This window comes from Tinamus guttatus, unplaced genomic scaffold (assembly GCF_059628265.1).
Source record: "Tinamus guttatus ecotype Peru unplaced genomic scaffold, ASM5962826v1 Tinamus_guttatus_pri_ptg000415l, whole genome shotgun sequence".
Classification (NCBI taxonomy): Eukaryota; Metazoa; Chordata; class Aves; order Tinamiformes; family Tinamidae; genus Tinamus; species Tinamus guttatus.
In genome coordinates, this window is record NW_028288949.1 from 608,097 (window position 1) to 632,265 (window position 24,169).

The window sequence follows — 24,169 nt, forward strand, 5'->3', positions numbered from 1 at the left end:
GTTTCCGGCCATTTCCTCTAGTCCTATCAGTGGCCACCACTGAAAAGATACCATGACCGTCCTCTGCACTCCCTCCCTTGAGGTATTTATATACACTGATTAGATCCCCTCTCAGCCTTCTCTTCTCCAGGCTGAACAGGCCCAGCTCCCTCAGCCTACGTGAGGCTGGGCAGGGACAGTCAGCCGCGGTCTGCATGCCCCCGCAGTGCCCGCCGAGGGGCGCGCATGACTGCCCACTCGCGGCACCGGCTGCAGTTGAAAGTTGAGAGTGAGTCTGAAGGAGTGCAGCTTGTATCAGTGGGATCCTAACTACTGCGCTTAGCTGGACAAGTTGAATTCGAAAAGGTAACTCGCCATCTAGTTGTCAGAGATGTTCAAGATAAGGTACCGAGACAGGAAAACTTGGATACTTATTACTTACCTGTTTGTTCTGTGACACAATTTTTGTCTAGGTGTATTCCAGAAAGATAAAATCACTGCAAGTTTAAAGTACTCTGTTTATACTTACCACGTGTTCAATTTAGGCATTACTGTTTCCACACAGTTTGGGCCTTTGACTTTTGTTCTTTAGTGGTTTTTTTTTTTTTTCTGCTGCTAGCAGAAAATACCAAGAACTAGGCTCTCAGAAGTCCTTTGGCTTTCTTGATAGTCAAGATACATAAAATCCATACCCCCAAAAAATCCAAATAACATGTTGCTGGCAATTGTGGTAATTATGCTGCTATGTGCTAGTAAAGTATCAGTCACATTTGGCTCATTGTGAAAAGTGAATGTACCATGTGTGTAAGACAGCCCCTCTTCCAGAGGGTTTTCAGTCTACACTCCTTGCTCCTGCAATCTAATCAGTAGCACCAGGGCAGGATGCCTCTGGGGAAGGGAGTTATTTGGGGTCTGTGCTGTAGTTTGGACAGTGGTTGTAGCGAGGCAAGAGAAAACAAGTGGCCAAAATGGATTTGGAAGGGAGGGAAGGGTAGGAGGCAAAGAGGATAGAAGAATTGGCCTAGGGGTGGGTGAGTTGAGTGAGGGGTTGGGCTGGTTTTGTTTTGTTTTTGATTTAAGATGGATATCTGAAATCCAGATAACTAGTCTGGTTTGCAAAGTATCAATAATCTATTAGATGGTGTCGGCTTCAGTCTGATTTGATGTGGGTCCTTTTTAGTTAAACTAAGTTTTACTGTATTGTGCTGTTAATTTATGCATATGCCTTTGGAAGATGAGAGCATGCTGTGGAGAGAAGGGAGATAGGCGAAGTGACTAATCATTGTCCAGTTAGGTTAGAAGTCGTATGTGTAGGTTCTGATGACTGTATTATTCATGCCTTTTAGGAGAGGTACTAATCTTGATATCAGAAGACACCGTTCTTTCTCAGTCAGCAAAAATACTAAACTGCTTAAGAAAGCAGGCAGGTCTCTTTCAAGAGATTCGAGGGTTTTTTTTCTGCCTCCTAGTTTGTGTTTGTGTCCTTTCTATATATTGATACAGGCTTCCAAGAGCCTGGAAGTCACTTCTGACCCTGTGCTCGTATTTTCCAGACATCGTAAGGCTTGCAAAATGGTGGATTACAGATAGCTATTTAGAAGGTTTACTGTTAGTCCTCTGAAAGGTTTAAAAACAGACGCACAAAAAGAAAAAGAAAAAAAAAAAAAAAAAACAGGACAGCTAACTAGCCCTGGTTGAGCATTTCTAACTGAGCACCCTGCAGTTTCATCACGCTCTTAATTAAAATGGGTTAATGGCATTATGGCTTTGCAGACATAGGAGATCGCAGTTTGAGAAGAGTGGTTTTAACTGTTCAAATGGGTATTTGTCTCTTAATGCTATTTTTGAAGGATAATATATAAAGCTTATTTTTAACCTACTGTAATTTTTCAGTAGTTTGTAGCAGAAAAGTGTCTGCTAGTTTTTCCTGATGCACATCATGTTATTATCTAATCAATGCTTGCCAGCATTTTGGAGGTCACGTAATGTTTTATTCACAAAGAATAAAGCTATATAGTTTCTTTTCACAGAATATGAAGATGTCTAAAAAGCATGGCATTGTCTTTTTATTTCTAAGATGGTCCTCCAGCCTTCTATTCTGTTTTTATATTAGAAATTCAGTTTCTGTCTAATCAAGATTGTCTGATGAATGACTTGGTAGTGAAACTTTGAATCTTTTTTGGGAAAGAAAAATAGAATACAAAAAAAATGAGAGTTTGAGATAGTATTTTAGACAGTCTTTTTAAAATTCAAAAGTTTCCTAACATTTGAATTCCTCAGATTCCTTAAGGGGGGGGGGGGGGGGGGGAGAGACTCAGTTAAAGTATAACAGTGATATGCATACTTTTCAGAAAATATTGGCACTAACCTTTTGCTGCTTCTAAATTAATAAAGCTAACTCTCTCCCATCCCCCAAATTTACCAGCCCTTTTTATGCTAATTAAAAGGTTCCTGTGTCAGAATTAAAAGGTAGGGTTAGCTGAAACTGCGTTAATCCAGTTGTGTGTTTGGTCTCTTATGTTGTTGATCCCTCATTTTCAAACTTTTAAAAAGCTAATTAAAGGTAGAAGATAATAAATCAAAGCATTCTTATCCAAAAATAAAGACCAGGATTTGCTAGAGGTTTGCTACAGCCACAAATGCTGAAAACTTCTTTGCAATACTGGACAGTTGCTTGGCAAGCAATGGGAGGTATGCACAAGAGTTATTTTGGGAACAGAAGGTTGCAAAAGTCTAGGAATGGGTGAGCAAGAATGTAAAATGTAAAGAAGTGAGACAGAGACTGAAGAAGTAAAGGAAGGAAATTCTAGTGAAACTGTGCTTTTTGTCCTGAAAAATATTGTTGCATTTGCTAACTTGATAGCTGTTAAGCGTGTTGTTTTTCCATTCATAGAAATACAATGCTGACTATGAATTGTCTGCAAAACAAGGTGCTAATACACTGGCATATATTGCACTACTTGAAGAGAAACTGCTTCCTGCTATGGTAAATATCGGGAAATATTTTACAGAGGGCAGAATTTTTGGAGGTAAATATTGCAAGAGGTGCCCAATGGGAGAAATGTTAAAGTAACACCATAGTCCTGGCTGGAATGTGTTTGCTCTGCAAATCAAATTTAGGAACTATTGCCTAGCAACTTCTGAAAATGAGAAAAAGCAGAGTGGATGAAGAATGTGATAGAAGCTTAATGATAATGAATTTATGACAGATTTTAAAATTGTACCTTTGACTTTTTTTTGGTTTAGATGCTTTTTGCTAAACAGTATCCTAAAAACAACTTACTTTGGCCATTTTTTTTTTGTTTCACTTGATGCTTGTGAAAAACCTCTGAATAACATATGGTGTATGTGATGGTGTCTGATCTGAGGTGTACAAACCTGAGGTTTAAACCTGAGGTGTAAAGACTTTTATAACTGTTTTATTGGAACTTTTGAGAAATTAATTTAGCCACTGGTAATTTTGTTCTTCGGTTCTAAATAGTACATGGCCACATGTCCTCACCAATTTCATATGGGTATGTTACAGGTATAAATATCCCCAGAGATTGGGTCTGCCTCTGAGCTGGAGGTGAATGACTTCCTTCAGTTTGTCCAGGAAAAATTATTATGATCAGACGTGTCACAAGCCAGCCTCTTCAGCTGTTCTGCAGGGCTTATCATCCCCATAATTTATTTTTATTTTAAGATTTATGTAAAATTCCAAAAGAAAATTCAAAACATTTCAAACCTGATCCTGTTGAAAGTATGGTGTAGTATCAGACATTCTGGAAACTAGAACCTTTTTATTTTATAGTTGTATAAGTATTTAAATATAGTTTCTATTTACAGTGTGTGTGTATGTTTACATACACTATGTGTGTGTATATATACTGTGTGTGTGTGTGTGTATATATACACACACTCTCAATGTGTGAATGTAATTTTATGCATATATATGTCAATGTAATATCCCTGATTATTTTCATTTAGATATAAATTAGCTGTGGTATTAATTGTATATGTCTACACTCAAAGTATTAATATAATTGAGTATGGAACCTGATTGCTTTAAATTACAATTCCTGCTGCTTCTGTGGCAGAGATCTTACACATTAAGATTTGAAGAGAAATGTACTATTCTTATTCAAATTCCAGTCTGTTGTTCAGGTTCTTCCTTGTGTTTATACAGCTGCACACGTCCTGGGTCGAGGCAGAAAACTACTGCAGTGTGACAAAGCCATGGTTTGCCTCAAGAATTCCCTTCCCACTGAGTTTGTATCTGCCTAGAAGTATGTCCAGGGAAGCTCTTAACAGGTTCTTGCTGACCAGGGGTGGTCCTCCACTCTACAGTCTCACTGAAGTGGAAGCACAGGTATGTGTCATGAAGTGAAGAATTTGGTTTGGTTTGTATGTTGGTGCTGTCAAAGAGAAGAACTGAAAGAGGTTAACACACTGGCAAATAGTGAATGATGCTGTGCATACTAGCTAGGACTCTTAGACAGTTTTGTGTCTTATCAGATATACAGGGATGTCAAGGAATGCCTAAATCTCCTGTCGAAGAGATTGGGATCATCTCAGTTTTTCTTTGGAAATACATGAGTGCACATCTTCTTTAATGGCTAAGAAAACAGGTACTACGTGACACAGTGAGCACTGGGGTTTGTTACCTCCAAATGCTAAAAAGTGCTGCGCAGTGGGTTGTGCTTTGTGCTGTTGTTTCAGGTAAGATCTGAAAAGGGAACAGGGTACAAATGAGATCTTTGGACTGATGAAATCAGTGCAGTGTCTCATTATATCCTCCCTCATTCTGCATTTTCTTCATTGAGAGGCAGATGCTGTCTACAGCTGCTCAGAGTATGTGGGGTGCTTGATGAATTAGTATAGCACTTGAGAATGCTTTTCTAATCACTGAATGTTACCTTCTGCACCTCCATATAGAAAAACACTTTAAGCCTGAGGTGGTGTCAGAACCTCCATGGGAAGAGGTGGGAACACTCCTCTTCCTGTGGTACGTGTGTAGAACAGAAAATGGATAGTGCCACCAACATAGCTCCAAGAGGTCCCAAAAGGAGCACCTGTTGGTTGGACCATTGCATGAGAGAGGATTTGGTTCCTCTGGCATGCAGCTTGTCTGCATGGTCTTTGCTGTGCCAGAAATGTGTTTTCAAGTGGCTTGTTTAGCAGTCTGTGTGACATCATGACATGACAGAATTTTAATCTTGAAGTTATTGTTTCAGCTTGCCTCCTTGCCTCTCATCCGGAGGTGCTGAAATCCATAGATATTCTCTACAAAGCTTTTAGCAGGTTGATGTGAAAAGATGGGATGTCAGAAGGGCTGACTGTGTTCTGTCCAAAGTCTTTGACATGCACAGAAAAGGGATATGTAATAGTGGTCTTAATACCCTGTCTCAGTCACTGTTTTGTTTTGTTACTCTTTCAGGCCTTCTACCTTGGATGCCTTTGTGTTTGGTTTCCTTGCACCTCTTTATAAGGTGTACTTCCCCAGAGTACAATTACAAGAGCATTTGAAACAGCTTGCCAATATGTGTTGTTTCTGTGATGATATTTTAAGTTTTTACTTTAGGTTAAGCGTCTCAGGTAAGCTGTGTTTCTTCTCCCCCTTTTGTCATGTATAGACAATTTAGTTTAGGAGTGATGGTTTCCATCTGTGAGCCAAGACAGGAGTAGATTTTATTCCAGTTCATGCTGGAATTTGTATGAATAAGAAATTTTAAAGTTGTGCAAAAATGATTGTAAATTAAAACCTAAGTTTAAATCCTTACTTTTAAAGCCTGTCAGGCACTGGCAAAATACACCTGTGTCTGTGCTATGGCTCACACTCAATATTTCTGTTTGTTTCTGGTGTGGAATGCCTTTTGCACTTAAATTATTTTTAGAGGGGATAGAAATACTGTACGAACTTTATCTCCAATGCATTTTTTTAAGAGATTTGAAAGCTTTTCTAAGAACCTTTTCACTCTTCATCTTTCTACCTTACTCTCCAGGCTATTCTCCAGCTGGACAGGTTTCAGTAGTAATCCCACTGTAATCCCACTCCTCCTCCCACTATAGCATGGTGTGCTATAGGTCCTCAGTTTAAAAGTGCATATTTTCCTTCTTTTTTTTTTTTTTTTTTTTTTTTTCCCCAAATACTTTGGCTCTGAGTACCAGAAAGTAAAGTAGAAATTTGGGATGATTCCTCAAAAGAGCTATCAGATATATACTCTAAACCATATGTTCTCTGTTTATTGAACTAAAACAGTAATCTTTTTTTCCAGAACATTTAATGGCAAGAATTATCCAGGGCTTTCAACAAAGTGACTCAGAGAAGCAAAAGGATTATTTCTTGACAGAGTCACTTACTTTGTTATTTCATAATGAGTTGATTTTTGCCCTTCAAATTTCATCAAACAACACTAGTTGTGTTGGAACATAAATGAATTTTAATTCCCTTTCTTTCTAAACCTCTTACTTCATCCAAAACTGAACATGGTTGTGACTTCTGATATTGTATATTCTTGAAGAGTCAAGTGTATAAGGCAGAGCTGTGGGTTCTTTCTTACTTTTCTAGAAGGCATTTAAAAGTATTTAAGGCTTTGGGAAGAGGAGCAGAACTTTGGTTGCTGTGAAAGTGCCAAACCTGATGACATCTTGTCACAACGAGTCTCAGAGTTCTCTGGGAGCCTCAAACAGAGCGGCTGCAGATTTTCACATGAAACAAAATGCTGGCTGTCATAATGCGAGCAGCAAATGCACTTTGGTTCTGCTCAGATTCCAGAAGTCCAGTTCTCAGCTATATTAAAACTCATTTAACAAAGATCTATTGCATGTAAATGAGGTCAGCTGATCAGGCCCTAAGTTTTATATCCTAAAAGTAAACTAGAGAGTCACATTGTTTCAATATTTACTTATAAAATACTCTTTTCTATTGAATCACTAACCCTATAAATAACCAAGACACTTTCCATAGCACATTTTACAGACACCAAAATCCATAGCATAGTTTTTAAATATTTAACTTAATGACTGTGTAACAAAGCCTGTTTGCAGCCCAGAACCCATTACACCACTGTTGGGGTCAGCCTGGGACCGGCATCTCCTCGGCAGACGGGGGAGGGGGGGGGGGGGGCGGGCGCGCTGAGCGGGAGAGGCGGGAGCTGCAGCCACGCGGCCAGCGCGTGACCAGGCAGCTCATTGGACGGCCTCGCGCGTGGTCGGCGTGGGATCACCTGCCTGATTGGCTGGTTGGGCTGCCGGGCAGGGCGAGGGCTGCTCCAGCGCGGAAGCTCTGTAAGTGGCGTTCAACCCTAAATAAAGGTCTGTGGCTCACCCTTGCAGGGACCCTGCTCCTCCATATGCCCATGTTACCGCTTGTCTTTTGTTTTGCTGTAATTTTGTTCACGCTCCCTGGTACTCAGTATTCCCTTTGAACCGAAACACGATGGAGTTTTGTAACTGAGCAGACTGCTCAAGTTTGTGTGTTCACCAATAAGGGGGATTCCCCCACAGTCTGGCTGAAGAGCAGGACAAAGGGAGGGGAAAGACTGAGCGGAGCCATGAGCGAGTGGGACAAAAGAGCCATCTGCCAAGAGTTGGGGGGCCTTTACAAAGGAGGGAAATAAGGGAATTCCTCCACATTCTTCAGCAAGGGGGACAAAGGAGTCAGGTGACCTCAGGTGAGAACAGATGGTGGGAGGCAGGGAGTTCGGTGTAGGCGGGCCGAGAAGGCTGTAACTTCTGAGTACCTTGGCCAATGGGGAAAAGGAGAGGGCGTCCCTCGGTCAGGAATTTAGGCTAAAAGAGGGGCTGCGTCCTCCAGCAATTTGAGAGACCCCACAGGGATATGCCTGGTGGACTCTCCTTTTATTCAAATAAAGTTTTAGGACTCCTCTGTCTCCTTTTTGGGCATTCAGTTCTTGATAGTGAATTTTTTCTGCACACCAGGACTGGTAAATAATCTATAATGGAAATGGTTGTTTCTGCTCTGGACATGGGACTCTTCCATCTATGTCAGCTCTTTAACTGTACTCTTAAACACTGTGTAGAATAATGTAATATGTTCAAAAGACTATTTCCTTAGGCACTTTCCCCATACTCACCACCAACTTCATTAATGCAATTAGCAGGGACTATAGGAACTGATTATCCTTCACCTCTGCAAACACTTGCAGCTCACAGGGTGCCTACTCCTGCCTGAACTGCTTGTGCGACTTGAGTAGAAAACCATCTGTTCCCAGTGTTTTCCCAGGGTACAAACAGGATTCAGAAAAAGCAGAATGTTTTGCTAACAATAAAGCAGAAACCACTATGTTGATCAGACGCCAGCTCCCTGTAATGGTTTCAGAGTCTTTACATTTAAATCAGTTAAACACATGACTCTGGTAACATGCATGCAAAAAGCATTAAAGCCGAAAAGTGAAGGTGACTTATTAGAGCTCCTATTCATGAGTAAGGAGTTGAGTGCACTCATTATCTTGTTCCTCCAAGCTGTGCTGAGTGGGATCTCTTAGAGAATTTTTTCATTTACAAATGAAAGCCTCCTCCTGCCTGGGCACTTGTGTGGCACCTTGCAGCCCTGCGCAGCACGGGAGGGAACATGAGGGTTTTTTGACCTTCACAGGTTATGGGCTGATGTCCCACAGACAGTAAATACCTGGTGTCCCTATCTTTGTGCTGTTCCGAAGTGTCATGCATAGCAGACTGGGTCAGGCAGGGCTGCATCCTGCCGAGTCAGAAACACTGCCAAGGAGGAGGCAGCATCCTCTCTGGATACTGCACTGCCCTCCAGGAGAGGAGGTTTCTCCTAACATCCCATCTGAACCCAACATCCTATTAGATGAGGATCATTTTGAGGATTAATCCTTCAATGAATCTTCAGCAAAAGACTCAAATTTAGTGCAGCATATTTTTTCCACCTCGCTTTCCAATGTATCTTATATGCTCAGAACCCACATGTAAGCAAAAACTTCACCTGAGGAAGCATGTCAGGTGCTACAGAGCAACCAGCTGTATATAAGCACAACTTCTAGAAAGGATCAGAAGTCTGAATCTTCAAAAGATCATCAAAGCAGGCTTTTCCCAGAACATATTTTCAGTGCTTGGTAGGCAGAGGAGTATGTTGCATAGAAGGAAGAGTGAACTGAGGATTTTATTTTAGCTGGTAGCACCAGATTCAGAAGCTCTGCATGGCAAGGACAAAATCCTGGTTCAAGCAACAGAGAATCAAAGCACTCATGCCTTTGCAATGCCAGGGTACCTTAGAAATACACATATGGCACATTATTCGGCACAACAGCTTATTTGAGGGTGTAACATATGCCAAGCAAGATGACATCAGATCTCAAGAAACTAGATTACACATTGCTGAGCTGATAACCATGACAGTTCTGAAAAGTGGGAGGAAAAGGATAAATAGAGTTTTGAGCAGAGGGTGGCAAATGAATTCCAACAACTGGAATATAAGAGAAGAAAAAAGTTTACTTGATGAAATGAGGGAACTCAAGTAGCTGAGAAGGAGTCCCTCCTCTCCGTGTGTAAGGAAAATGCAGGCATCTGGAGTAGGACCTGGCCACTGTAGTAGAGACTAAAATGTATGTTTCGATGGCTTATTTACAGTGAAGACATACCTCATTTCTTATGCTTAGTATAAATGCAAGTCATCTTTTCAAGAACTAAACCTTTATTACTAATAAAATCTTGGAGCTGCTATAGACTTCTGCCAGGAGCTGCTGGTATATTGAGTAAGACACTATAAGCCATGCACTGTGTTTGACAAATGAAGTATTTTCCAGCTTTGCTGGCTCACACCCTTCGGCACGTGTTCATTCAACACTGCAACCCCAGCAGCAATGGTAATAGTTTCCGCTGAGGTGGATCCAAGTACAGGCTACAGAATATCCTTTCACTCACCGCTGGGTGTGAAATAAAGGAATTGCTCAAGTGTGTGAAGTAACTATTTAAAACAGATTTGAACATGAAATGAAAAATCATTCTGTAGCCCTCTGAAATGGCATGGAAAATTTGCAGAGGTAGATGGTGTAACTGCCTAGCTTGGAAACTAGCCAGTAAATCCAAGCTAACATCCTGATGCAAAAGCTTTATTAGAGAGAAAGAGGCTTCTGAAATAGGAACAGCAATAAAGAGTGAGGACTTTTCTTTCCTATTTTATATCAAAGCTCATGATGAGTCTCCCATCACAGTCTGTTCCTCCAGAGCCAGGGCAAGCCAGACCTCCCTCTCAGTGCTGCAAACCAGCGTGGCAAGTCCTCACAAACAGGTGGCTAAAATTCACTGGTTTCACATATTGCTGCACATTTCCATAGAACTCCTCCTGGAAATTCAGCAGCTCTGACCCTTGCTGTTGCTCCACTCCAGTGGCTTCCTCCATTGGCTATGTGAGAGGGTCTTTTGTGGTGGGACAAGCTGGTTGTGCCAAGCAGACTTGCTTATGCCCTCTAGATGGGGACATCGACCAGCTTTGGGGCTTTTCTGTTCTGAGCATCTCTGGGGACAAAATGCTGCTGTTATGACACCACTTCTGCCACTCTGAAAAAAAGCAGATGTGCCATCTGAGCAGGGTTGATGATTGTTCTACAAAAACTCAGCAGTTTCTGACAAAAACACCCTTTGCTTCCTCCTAAACAACACCATTCAGCTGTGTCCCTGCCACAGGCAAGAACATCAAACTTCTCAAACATCAGCAATTTTAGAAATTTTGGAAAGTTAGCACTAAATGAAAAGGCATCCAGAATGTTTTCGTGATCTGAAGTATATGCCTTTGCCTTATAAACCCTTATTTTCCTGTCTTGTTACCTTGATGGGACACTGAAGTAAGGAAAGGAAAATACTCCTTTGTCAGGTCAGGATTGCCTCAGATACCATTGCACGGAGTCCATAAACTGTGGAGCTATCAGCTTATCCACCCTCAAAGGAAGGAGGGGGCAGATCTGAATGTGTGGAGCTACTGAAGAGAGTCCAGCGCAGGGCTACGAGGATGATCAGGGGCCTGGAGCATCTGCCCTATGAGGAGAGACTGAAGGAGCTGGGCCTGTTCAGCCTGGAGAAGAGAAGGCTGAGAGGGGAGCTGATCAGTGTCTACAAGTACCTCAAGGGAGGCAGTGAGGAGGATGGTGCTGGCCTCTTTTCAGTGGTGGCCACTGACAGAACTAGAGGAAATGGCCGGAAACTGAAACATCAAAAGTTCCACAGGAACTTAAGGAAAAATTTCTTAACAGTGAGGGTGACAGAGCGCTGGAACAGGCTGCCCAGAGAGGTTGTGGAGTCTCCTTCTCTGGAGATCTTCCAAACCCGCTTGGATGCAGTCCTGTGCCACGTGCTCTAGGTGACCCTGTGTGTGCAGGGGGGTTGGACTAGATGACCTCTAGAGGTCCCTTCCAACCTTAAGCATTCTATGATTCTATGATTCTATGATAGATGGGCCAATACCTAACACAACAATGATTTAACAACCGATTTCCTAAATCTTATCAGAAATGGGGCTGTGCAAAATTCTGAATTTTGCTGTTAAAAGTCTTACATGTATTTCCACCCAATCAATACAGTCTTCCTTTAATTAGTTATGAAGGTAGTGATAACAATAAGAAATGGGAATAGTGAATATAGTCACTGTCCAGAATAGACCTCTGAGACCTTTCATTTGCTCTTTTAGTAGACCATTGCATAGAATAAAGAATGAGTTTTCAAGGCCATGGATTTAGTTAAGCAGTTGCTGGAAATTTTAAAGGAAGAAACACAGTAAATGCCTAGCTATCATTTTCAACCATAATCCCAAGAGATTTTAAAAATAAGAGCTATATCAAAAGCTGGCCAAAGATTACTTGAAAAAGTCAATAAAACGCATGGTAACATTATACTATTCAATATTACCATTTTATGAGACTGAAAAATTTAAAAGCTGAGAATATAATGTGTTCCTCCTTCCATTTCCTCCCTGAAAATTGAGTATGTTATTTAAAAAAAGCAAAATAAAAACAACTCTTACAATCAGATTTGTAATAAATACCACTTCAGCTTTATCCCTTCTATTGCAAGTATAGTTGTCACAAAATAACCCCCAAATCTATCACACTTCTTTGCACATATGGCCTCGCCAGCACTTGTTGATAGAAAAAGGAGCAAAATGTGCCTGTTGTTAGTCTAGATTTAATTAGCTCAGATTTAATTACCCTGGACACAAGGACTGAAGCAGCAGGTGAGCATGGGTCTGGATCCAGAAGCAGGGAAGTCACCGCATCCCTTGCTTTGACATCTGTGTGACTCCTGCAGTGCCAAGCCTATTTCTGCTGCCTGCAGTTTGATAAGGACAGTGGAGTGAATTAGAGAATGGCAGAGCAGAGCTGGGGAATGATTAATAGAAAATGCCTTCTTGTAAAGACCTGCAGGAGCTCACTGTGTTTAGATCAACAACAAAAAAAGAAGGGTTCAGATTTGCTTGATGACCATCTAGGAATACTCACAAGGGCACAGAAATAGGATATTAAGTTTCATCATTCTGTCAGAGAATGGTACTGTCACACATAATGGCCAGAATTTGAAGTATGATAAATATGACCAGAAATATGGCACTGTATTCTTAATGGAGAGAATATTTAATTCTTGGGACATCTCTGCAATGTTGTGGTAGTTCCACCTCCCTGGAAATAAAATTGAGAGGAGTGGTTTTCTAACAGATCTACTCCAATACAAGCAGGAATTGATTCAGGACATTTTTCTGGCATATGTTTTGGGAGAGCTCAGGCTGGATGGTTGCAGCATCTCCTTTGAGTTTTCAATACCGAGACATTTGTGGGTTTTGTAGCTTGGCCTAACATCCTCCTTGAAATTACAGCTCTTCTGCACATGCTAGGTCTACTTTGCAGCAATACAACTAGGGCAGCAATACAACATAGGATTCAAAATGTTTCAGTCTAGTCATGGGAGGGAGCCTGTGGGCTACACACACCCAGGGACACCAGAAGGACCAGGCAAACCTACCAAAGATCTGTAGGCTGAGAGCTAACACGCTTACCTATGTTCCAGTGGGCAAACTCTTCATGGTGGCTTCACTACTCCTTAAGAAGAAACTTGGGTTTCCCTGAAGGGGAGGTTTCTGGCTCCAGATTTGGGGTGTGGGAAGGAGAACAGTTGCAATGCTCTGATGGGGAAGAACTCAGCAGTGAGACTGGGAGGCTGGGCGGGGGAGAAAGAAAACCTCAACTATTTTGTCACTTTAAAGGTGGCAGGTGTCTATTTTCTGACACTGTTACACAACCATCTTACATATCTTTTGGGTTTTTTTTTTTTTCCCCTGGCCCTCAACATAAGGAAAGAAGATTGTTTCTTCCTTTTTTTAAAACAGATGGAGGCTGCTGGTCACACAACTCTATTGAAAGTCAGTTCACTATTTGGAATGTACATGAGCTTGGTAAAATATATTCCTCTTATGAACTGGCAAATCTTTGAAATTTAAGTTTCCTGAGTTTCCTGTACCATCTTCAAAGAAAAGCAGTTGATGCTTCCCCCCTTTTAACAATCATAGTACAGAAGTCAAATAATGCAGAAAACAGGAAATTAAATGAATTACTGCAAAATCCTGCAGATGATTCTAATTTTGGTTTTACAGCTAGTAAAGATAATATGTTTCTATACAAAAACATAAAATAACTACACGTCTAGAATACTTTCTTTGCATGCAATTTGTTTGCTTATACTATGCTTAGTGTCAGATGTCCTTTTTTCCAACAACTCTTACTCATAATAAAAGAAAGCAGTTTTATGTAATGTTTCTAGACTACATTCCTCATAAGGACTTTATCATGATGCTCTTTAGAAATTTGGCAAAAAATAGATCTTTTGAGCTTAGCATTCAAGAAATATGCTTTTACACATATACTGGCAGAAGCAGGAGCAATTTCTTAGTTAAAGACAGGCCCAGTGACAATTCCAAAACAACTAAGGCAAGAGACAAAAAAGAGGAATCTTTCTAAAGAATGAAGAAAGCTCTGCAAACAGACAGAAAGTATTCATAGAACCATAGAATGCTTAAGGTTGGAAGGGACCTCTAGAGGTCATCTAGTCCAACCCCCCTGCACACGCAGGGTCACCTAGAGCACGTGGCACAGGACTGCGTCCAAGCAGGTTTGGAAGATCTCCAGAGAAGGAGACTCCACAACCTCTCTGGGCAGCCTGTTCCAGCGCTCTGTCACCCTCACTGTTAAGAAATTTTTCTTTAAGTTCCTGTGGAACTTTTGGTGCTTCAGTTTGTGGCCATTACCTCTAGTTCTGTCAGTGGCCACCACTGAAAAGAGACGAGCACCATCCTCCTCACTGCCTCCCTTGAGGTACTTGTAGACACTGATCAGCTCCCCTCTCAGCCTTCTCTTCTCCAGGCTGAACAGGCCCAGCTCCCTCAGCCTCTCCTCGTAGGGCAGATGTTCCAGGCCCCGATCATCCTCGTAGCCCTGCGCTGGACTCTCTCCAGCAGCTCCACATCCCTCTTGTACTGTGGAGCCCAGAACTGGACACAATACTCCAGATGCGGCCTCACCAGGGCTGAGTAGAGGGGCAGGATCACCTCCCTCGACCTGCTGGAGACGCTCTTCTTAATGCACCCCAGGATCCCATTGGCCTTCTTGGCCACGAGGGCACACTGCTGCCTCATGGTCACTTTGTCGTCCACCATGACACCCAGGTCCCTCTCTGCAGAGCTGCTCTCCAGAAGGTCAGTCCCCAGCCTGTACTGGTGTCTGGGGTTATCCCTCCCCAGGTGCAGGACCTTGCACTTGGCCTTGTTGAATTGCATGAGGTTTTCACCGCCCAGTTATCCAGTCTGTCCAGGTCCCTCTGGATGGCAGCACAGCCCTCTGGGGTATTGGCTAGTCCTCCCAGTTTGGTATCATCAGCAAACTTGCTGAGGGAGCACTCTGTGCCTTCATCCAGGTCATTGATGAATAAATTGGACAGGACTGGACCAAGGACTGACCCCTGGGGGACACCACTAGCTACAGGCCTCCAACTAGACTCTGCACCGCTGATCACCACTCTCTGAGCCCTGCCATCCAGCCAGTTCCTAATTCACCTCACTGTGCACTCATCTATCCCACACTTCCGGAGCTTGCCCAGGAGGATGTTGTGAGGGACGGTGTCAAAAGCCTTGGTGAAGTCGAGATAGACGACATCCACTGCTCTCCCCTCATCTATCCAGCTGGTCATTTCATCATAGAAGGCTATCAGGTTAGTCAAGCAAGATTTCCCCTTGGTGAACCCATGCTGAGTACTCTTGAGCACCTTCTTGTCCTCCATGTGCCCTGAGACAACAGCCAGCATGAGCCGTTCCATCACTTTTCCGGGGATGGAGGTGAGGCTGACTGGCCTGTAGTTGCCTGGGTCCTCCTCCTTGCCTTTTTTGAACACTGGCGTGACATTGGCTTTCTTCCAGTCTTCCGGCACCTCCCCTGCTCTCCAGGATCTTTCAAAGATGATGGAGAGCGGCTTAGCTATGACCTCTGCCAGCTCACGCAGCACTCTGGGGTGCATCCCATCAGGGGCCATGGATTTGTGGGTATAAAGTTTCCTTAGGTGCGCTCTGACCCAATCTTCCTCTACCCAGGGCGAGTCTTCCTCTCTCCAGGCTTCTTCTCTTGTCCCTAGGGCCTGGGGCTCTAAAGGGCTGCCCTTGGTAAACACCGAAGCAAAGAAGGCATTCAGCAACTCTGCTTTTTCTGTGTTATTCGTAACCAGGGTGCCCATCCCATTCACCAGCGGACCCACGTTTTCCCTGATCTTCCTTTTGCTTTTAATATATTTGAAGAAGTTTTCCTTGTTATTTTTAATATCTCTTGCCAGATTGCGTTCCAACCGCGCCTTAGCTTTCCTTGTCGCATAAAGTGTTACCACTGTCTGTACTACTCCTACGTATCATTTTGCCAAAGAAATGATCAGCATTCCCGCACTGGGCTGGAGGCAGCTTACACTCCAGTGTGCCTGTCTTTCCAGGGACTGTTGGCTTCATTATGTGAAATGAGTTTTGTTGGTCTCAGCCCAAGCAGGTCTCATCTCAAAGGCAGCTGTTACTCCTTCATATCCTGCCAGAAATCTCAGCAGTCAGTCCAGGATGGACACTGAATCACCAGGAAGTGGGGCTTCCTACTGGCACACACGTTTAAGTTTGCTTGTGGTTGCTTTTTGGTACAGAGCAAAATCCTCTGTGCCTTGCCCTTCCATAAGTAGCTCAAATGTATAGCTTAAAGAATAAAAGGGGTGCTGGCATTACTGTGTGTTGCAAGTCTAAGTTTAGCTAGTGAGAAAACCTACTTTATGGTATCCTTTCTAAATCACCACCTCCAGGCTATCCTGATATCTACTGACAGGTGTAGAGTTTTTCAACTGAAATATCACAGTTTCTAAGATGAAATGCTAAAGGAAATACATATGTGAAAGCATGAGGGGAAACAAGAGAGCAAGGATTAAGAGAGTGACCTGTATAAATAACTAGGGACATGACTGTAAGCAGTGAAGCTGGTAAATGCAGAGAAACACAGTGCTCTGATGAGGCCACAGCACGTGTGAGACATCGGCAAAAGGTGGCTTCTGGTAACAGGAGGAGGGCAATAAAATTCCCATTGAGTGCATGTGCTGTTCTTCTGCTTTTCCAACAGGACAACAGATTATAGCCATAAAGATATCCAAAACGGGGAAACAAAATGGACAAAATTGTTCCTGTAGGCTGTGGTAAGCAAAGTCCTGGGACAAGAGATTGCACCAGAATAGGAAGAGTTTGGCATCTGAAGGGTACAAAAGATCATTGTCATCAAAAGGAGGAACCCAAGAAATAGAGCAAGGAGTCAAACAACTGGTGAGTCATGTTTAACTGTCAGACAGCAGTGAGACCTACCAGACTTAAATAAATTTTGACTGATGATGGAAATATATTAGTCAAAATTGGTTAGTTGGTCTAACCTGTCTGGCCAAAACCCATCCAACTGTGCAGTCTGAGAGCTAGTGAGGAATCTTCTGATTATATCTTTTAATCTCAAAATCTGCCCACTTCAGAGTAGCCAACAGCTTGTTTGTCCAAGCTCTTACCTTATAGGACTTGAAAGATGAGATTTCAGCTGCCCGCTGTTCCTACAGCCATAGTGTCATCAAACAGTATTGACTGGAAGGGACTGCTGGAACTCATCTGATCCAAAACCTTGCTCAAAGCAGGGCCACCTGCTCAACTGTGGCTCAGGTTGAGTGTCCAGGTGAATTTTAAATATCTCTAATCCTCTGGACCAATCATCTTCTATTCTTGCTGTTTAGCTTTCTGAAACTAAGTGTCCCAGGGCCTAGAATTCCAGAGATATGGCTGAACTAATGATCATTAGGTTAATTCCTAGGTGCCTGAGTCACTCATTTTCATGCAAAAGATCTTGGTTTCACCCCAGTGTGGAACAGGAAAACCACTGAAATATTAAAAAAAAAAAACAAACAGTAGGATAAGAAGATTGTGTCTTTCCATCAGCACAGAATATCATAGAAATAGAAGGAATCTTTACCTGGTTCTAAATACAGTTGAATGTAACCCAGTAACAGTGTCACAGACTTAGTTTAGGGAAGATTTTGAGAAGACTCTTTATAGACTTTAATCAGACACCTTCAGGATTTGATAGTTGAAAGACAAATGAAAATCCTTTTGCATGCCAAATGTTAGATGTGAATGATGGCTGAAGCTGATGATTCATTGGAATATATAAACCATTTTAAAACATGGACTCCTATTAAAGACTGCTCACCTTCTTCAGAGGCCTCTGCAAATAACCAAATTAAACATCACCGCTTGTATTGCAGAGGACACTCTGCACACCCTAATCCTGGAGCAGGGCTTTTTTTTTGCTAGAAGCTGTACAAATGCAGACAAGAAGCCAGCATGAGTGTCATTATACACAGCCTGTGCCCTCGTCTTTGCCACAGTGTGTCCTGCCGTACATGCACTCCAATACCTTGTTTGACTGACTGTTGTTTTCCCCCTCTCTTAGCTACAAGTGCAAGTCGTGCTGTTTTCTAAAGGCTCTAAGTTCAGGTTCTTCTAAAATGAGACTTATTTTTTAAAGGATCAAGGCCTCACTTAGAGGAATTTGCAGAATTCCCAGGGACTGTCTTGCTTAAGAGATATGGAACCAATAGTGCATGTCCAAGACATTCATTGTCCCTTCCCTGGGATGCTGGGAGTTTATATATCATTAATATTATCAGTTCTCACCTTTGTGACTAACAGCACTGGCGTTAAAATTGTTTAAAATCAGCAATATTTATCTGCTATCAGAGAAATGGAATCTTTAGTAGTAGTTTTAAAAAATAGCATGTATTCTATCACCCACGACATGACAACACAAAAAACAGAATTAACTGTTAATAGAATTAACATGGTCTGCAACAATCCCGTTGCAGATATCAGACAGTCACTACCAAGTAGTGGGCCATACTATGGCTAAATGTCTCAGCAAAGTTACAGACCAAAATCTTGGCAATCTCCTTTTCTAACATCTTGTAGTTATTATACTGCATCTGGAACATGCAGTATCTGTGGGACATGCTTTATTTGCTGCTAGACCACCACAGTTAAATTTCAGCTATATAAATATAATAAAATTTAGCCTTTTCATACATGTACTACCAGTAAGGCAGACCCTGACCTCCTGGAGAATTCCAGCATATTTATTTTACACAGACTATCTTGACCACTTTGGCCTTTTCTCAAGTCTAGTACAAAAAGTAGTTACTAGAATACACTGAGTGCAAAAAGCTCAGTCTTCCTCATCTTTCTGATACCCTCTGCAGATCCCACAAAGCTGAATTGCGGAAAATTTCCTGTTTCTCAGTCTTCCCACTTCTCTTTCTCCATAATATGAATTCAAACTCGAATGAAAATTGACAGCAATTATTATTGAAGACAAACCCCATTTATCGATATCTTTTAGACCCAAAATAATTTCCTCTTGCTCTATTTGCCTAGACACGTATCTTTTAACTATACCTTCTCATATCCTCTCTGCTAGGTTCTAAATCCAAGTCTTACTCCTATGATCCAGTTGATTACTCCTATGTTACCATGTCTATGCAGGGGTTTACAAGGCAGCTAGCTACTTGTACTAGTAGGACAGCACTATATTTTTAATGTTTACATCCAGATGGAGTTCTACACAGTAAAAACCAAAGGGCAAAGGCAGGAAATCCAACCAGCAACTGACTAGTGACTGAGAAAGGGAATATTCCCGCAGGGAGCAAACTGTGGATGGTGTAGAGGAATGGTTAGAGAGCCGCAGACATGGCTGCCCAGCAGGCCTGCTCAATTCCAGCCTTCAGGTTTCAGTGAAAGAACAAAGGGAGTGCTAACTAGGAGATAAGAAAGTAGACCAAGGTCAGAGGGAATAAAAGAGCTGTTGAACTAAAAGGATGAGCTAAACAAGTAAGGGGGGCTGTAAGGGTCTGAGTTAGATCATTGTCTACCAATTAGGATCCTGTGTAATTACATCACTAACTGTTAGAATCATATAAATGTACTGCATGTAAGCTAATAAACGAAGTCGGTTCCAGCTTCTATGAAGTTGTTGTCTGGCATTCCTGACCCGCTCCAAGCTGCAACAAGTGGCGCCTGAACAGGGACAAGATTCCGAACAGGGACTCGATTCCGAACAGGGACTCGATTCTGAACAGGGACTCGATTCCGAACAGGGACCGGTACAGGGACTTGGCACAACGGTGCGGGATTCCGGAGGACGACGTACAGGTGCAGCCGAGTGATCCGACCAAGACGGGGACCGGAGCGGGTAAGCCGGCCGTGATTGCGCACACGGAAAAGACGGCGTTGGGGGGCAAGAAGCTGGGGCCCGGGACGGAAAGACGGCATCAGGGAAGGGCTAGAAGCAGAGACCCCGGTGTACGTACAAAATGGAGCGAGAAGCTGCTGTACAATTGCTGCTGGGCTTATTAGCAAAGAGGGAGGCAGCAGTGAGCATGAAGAAGCTGTATGAGCTGTATAAATGGGCTCGAGACAAGGGACACTTGCAAAGACCCAAGCTGAAGCGAGGGGGTTCTGAGCCCCACCATCGCCCAAAGGACATCACAGGGCCACCGCTGGATTGTGAGCCTCCCGAAGCTGTGAGCAGTGTACCTGTAAAAGCCTTTGCGAGCACTTCAGGACCGGGACTGCCACGCCACCGAAAACCGCTGGTGTTTGGAGATCCATCGCCAACCCCCCCGCCCATGCCTGCCTCTGTATCTGTGCCTGCGGCGCCTACACTGTCTGTGCCCCCACTCCCGGATCACCCCATCGTGCCTAAGAACAGCCCGGCTGGGTCCAGGACTTGTTAGATCACCTTGAAAAAAGGAGGAGGGGGGCCGGGGAAGAAAAGGCGAATGAGATCAAGGAGACTTATGTTGCTGAGGGCTTGATGAAAGCCAGGAGGGAGGTGCAGGGGGATTTGATCCGTCTTTTAAAGTGGGGGTTGAAGAACTGTAATGCTTTAAGTGAGGACAGAAACCGTTATTAGGGCTATTATTTCTGTTTGCTATGTTCATCTCTATTATGTGTTGTATCCTTTGTATATTGATGCCGACACGAGGTATGGTTGAAAGGTGGAAATTTGTATGATCTGTAGAGTCATAAAATTGTTGTGCGAAATAGAATCCAAGACCTTGAGAAAGAAGATGTTTGCCTGCCTGGGCTGAGTGATAAGGAGCATGGAGGCAGCTGCTCAGCCAGGCTCAGAGCCGACCTCCTCCAAAAGCAGCTGAAGGCGGCTGCTTGACCGGGCTTGTAGCCAACTTAACTGCAAACATCCTCTAAATTAATTTGAGGGTAAAACATCCGAGAGGGAGGGAGATGAGAAAGGCAGGACCCTCAGGCTGACGGCTAGGACCACTTACTGGTGTGTGCACCTGTGCAGCCAGGAGGAAAGGTTATATGACTGAAGGTGGAGTTTGTCCGCCCCCTGGTCTGCCTGCTGACACGTACTGGCCCTACGTGGCAGGATGCACCGGGCATAAACAGTGCAGAGAGAGGAGGGGTGAGACTCCTAGCACTGAGGCCCACATTGTCTCTGAGGGGACGCCAGCCACCTTAGGAGCCTGTCAGCAACCCTCTAATCTGCCAACTCGAGAGAATGTTCAGTCTCAGTGTCCTGCCGACAAGTATTACCTCACAAGTAATTAGGCATACTTTGCTTCTTTAACGTGCTTTCACCTGAATAGCCGTAGCCACTTTGTTCTGTGTGATAATTGCCGAATCCCAAACCCATTCGCAACCTAATTGGCAACGAGGATGGGATTCGGCAATTGAAACAGTGGAACTCACTAGTGGAGTGCACAGCTACGTGAGGTCGTGCCACTGGATAGAAACTGTGTTTGTGCTGTTTGTGTGTGTGGTCTTTAGATCTTTATTGTGTAATATATATATCAGCAGAGAGGGCTGAATAAGCACAACAGGAAAGTGCAGAATTCGAAAGAGGGAAAGCCAGGAATAACTCAGACTATGGCGTTCCCCCCCCCAACCAGTGGAGGACTGGGAGCCGTACTCTGACTTGTATCCTTGGAAAGAGACTAGGGAAGTACTTCAGCATGGGAAACAAGAATGAAGCGACGGCCAAGCTCCAGTGCAACTGGCACGGAAGGACCTGCAACAGTCCTTACAAATTGTAAAAGCCTCAATGCTACTGGAGCGGGGGCCTCCTTAATATATAGAAATCCCAAGCAATTTCTGGGGAGGAAACCAAATTGAAGCTATGCAAACATAAATAGAAATGGAAATCGAGAACCTTTCAAAATGATTGGGACATCTTAATAATCGATTTGAAAGATTGTTTTTTCACCATACTATTGCATCCTGAGGACCATGACATAGTGGAACATATGAACCAAACACTGAAATGCCAGCTATAAGAAAAAAAAAGAAAAAAGAAGAAAAAAAAAAAGAAAAAAAGAAAAAAAGGAAAAAAAAAAAGAAAAAAAGGAAAAAAGGGGAAAAAAAAGAAAAAAAAGAAAAAAAAAAGAAGAGAATTGGGAATTATGCCTGCAGAAAAATTGGCAAGAGCAGAATATGTTTTAAATTTTTGAGATTACCCCAGGACAGCCTAGTCCCTCTGATGGTCAAACACAGGGCTGGGCTAAAGGGAGCCCTGACAGAAGTAAAGTCAGGTCCGTGTAAGATGATGCTGAGAGACTGGGACACGGGAAAAGGGACGGGACCTTTGGACTTGATAACCTGGGGAAAAGGGTATGCTTGTATCGTTACAGATGCTGGAACCAGATGGGTGCCAGCAAAATGGGTGAAACCTTGGCTGGAAGCAAACTTGCATACATCAGATGTAGCAGGCAAGCAGCCGGTACCCTAGCTGTGGAAAGTGTGAGCCTGCAGAAGAACAACATGAGAGGAAGAAGTGTTACTGTTATTATTAGCTGTATATTGTGGCTGTTAGGAGGTAATGTTACTTTTAATGCTATTATAGAAGCTGACGCTACTTTTAACACTGATGGATATGTTATGCTTCTTAGGCATATTGTTAATTATACCCAAATTAAGAGTTGTTGGTTTTGTGGGACAGCAGACCAATTTGATGCACTGGTGTTAGGTATTCCTTTAAACAACTGAACAGTGTTGTAGAGCGACAAGAAAAGGATCTTAATAAGCTCCAGGCAGAGGTGGAAGATCTTGAAGAAAGGAACAGAAGTGTCCAGGCAGCACTTGACAGTGCTTACAAGGAACTTGCAGATCTTCATAAAGCTAATGCCACAAAGGACAGTGAGGCACAAGAGGCAGCCCTAAGTCGGGAAATGAAGGCAAAGGATGAACTTGGTTTAGCTTTGGAGAAGGCCCAGGATGAGGCACGGCAGCAACAAGAATCTTTGGCGATTCAGGTGGCAGACCTGCGGCTAGCGTTGCAACATGCAGAACAACAGGTAGCAAGAAGAGAGGACTACTTACGGCAGGAAATCAGTGAACTACAACAGAGACTGCAGGAAGAGGAGAGTCGGAACCAAGAACCGAGCCAAAGTGTTACATCTGCTACACGGCCACTGCTTCGGCAGATGATAGAAAATTTGCAAGCCATGCTGGGAGCGCAAACCTCCTTGTGGGAAAAATTGGAAAAGAATCTTTCCAACAGACTTGGTGAATCTCAAGCCCTTTTGGCAGCAGCTGCCGAAAGAGAACGGGCTGCAACAGAAGAACTTCTTTCTACTAAAGTTCAGATGTCTTCTACTGAATCCCAGAATAGTCTTTTAAGGCAAGAAAATGCTTGTCTCCAGGCTCAACTAGAAGGGGAGAGAAACAGACTGAAGAAAATGGAAAATGAGAACAGTAGATACGAGGTTGAACTGGAAGGTCTCAAAGTTGAGTATGCAAAAACCCTTGAGGAGGCAAGAGGGGGAAAAGGAATGGTGTAACGGAAATGTTACCCACAATACGGGAACTATCCGGCCTAGGAAGCTTCCCACCGGGTGGTTTTTGGTATGTGGGAACCGAGCTTGGGCTGGCATTCCGTCCCAGCCTATGGGTGGGCCTTGCACATTTGGTCGGCCTTGGTATGATTTGGCCACATGGCCCTCCGGGGAACAGCAAGACCCTGTTAAGACGATCAAAAAGAGCAACGAACTCTCTTAGCTCAGAATGTGAGGATAGCGTTCATCTCTGGAGCACTTGGGAGGTTGTAGCAGCATCCTTCTTCGTCCCCGGGGTATCAGCCACACGGGCACACTGAAATATTGAGCTCCTTGCCTGCTAGGCCTTGAAACAAGCGAATGCAACCAGTACTGTGCTTAGTGAGCTGTCAGATGATTTAACCCAGGTACAACACGCTGTACTGCAAAACTGTGCCGCTATTGATTTCCTGCTTCTTGCTCATGGACATGGGTGTCAGGACTTCGACGGAATGTGCTGCATGGACCTGCAAGATCACTCAGCGGCCGTACATCGACAACTCCACGACTTGAACAAACATACGGGGAAAGTAACAAAGGATGTGGGATTTTTCGGTCTAGACGGACTAACGGACTGGTTAGGAATTGGAGGGTGGATAAAATCGTTGATGAAATTGCTGTTAATGTTGTTACAATGGGGACTGTTGCTTGTAATTGGCTTAATGATTGCTTGTACCTGTTTGCGCGCTTTAATGTCACGTTTGTTAACTGCTTTTTCACACAATCCGAATCTGACACCTCAAGGCTGGCTTGCTTC

At 43.3% G+C, this 24,169-nt stretch overlaps 1 pseudogene across 1 annotated transcript; it reads left to right on the forward strand.

The window, feature by feature from the left end:
- Nucleotides 1-225: 225 nt before the first annotated feature.
- On the forward strand, nucleotides 226-6,007 carry LOC104566041 (metaxin-3-like; annotated as a pseudogene). The gene is made up of 7 exons (XR_015913743.1): nucleotides 226-268; nucleotides 1,326-1,402; nucleotides 2,873-2,965; nucleotides 4,148-4,330; nucleotides 4,477-4,559; nucleotides 5,399-5,556; nucleotides 5,964-6,007. The product of XR_015913743.1 is annotated as a metaxin-3-like (transcript).
- Nucleotides 6,008-24,169: the final 18,162 nt, after the last annotated feature.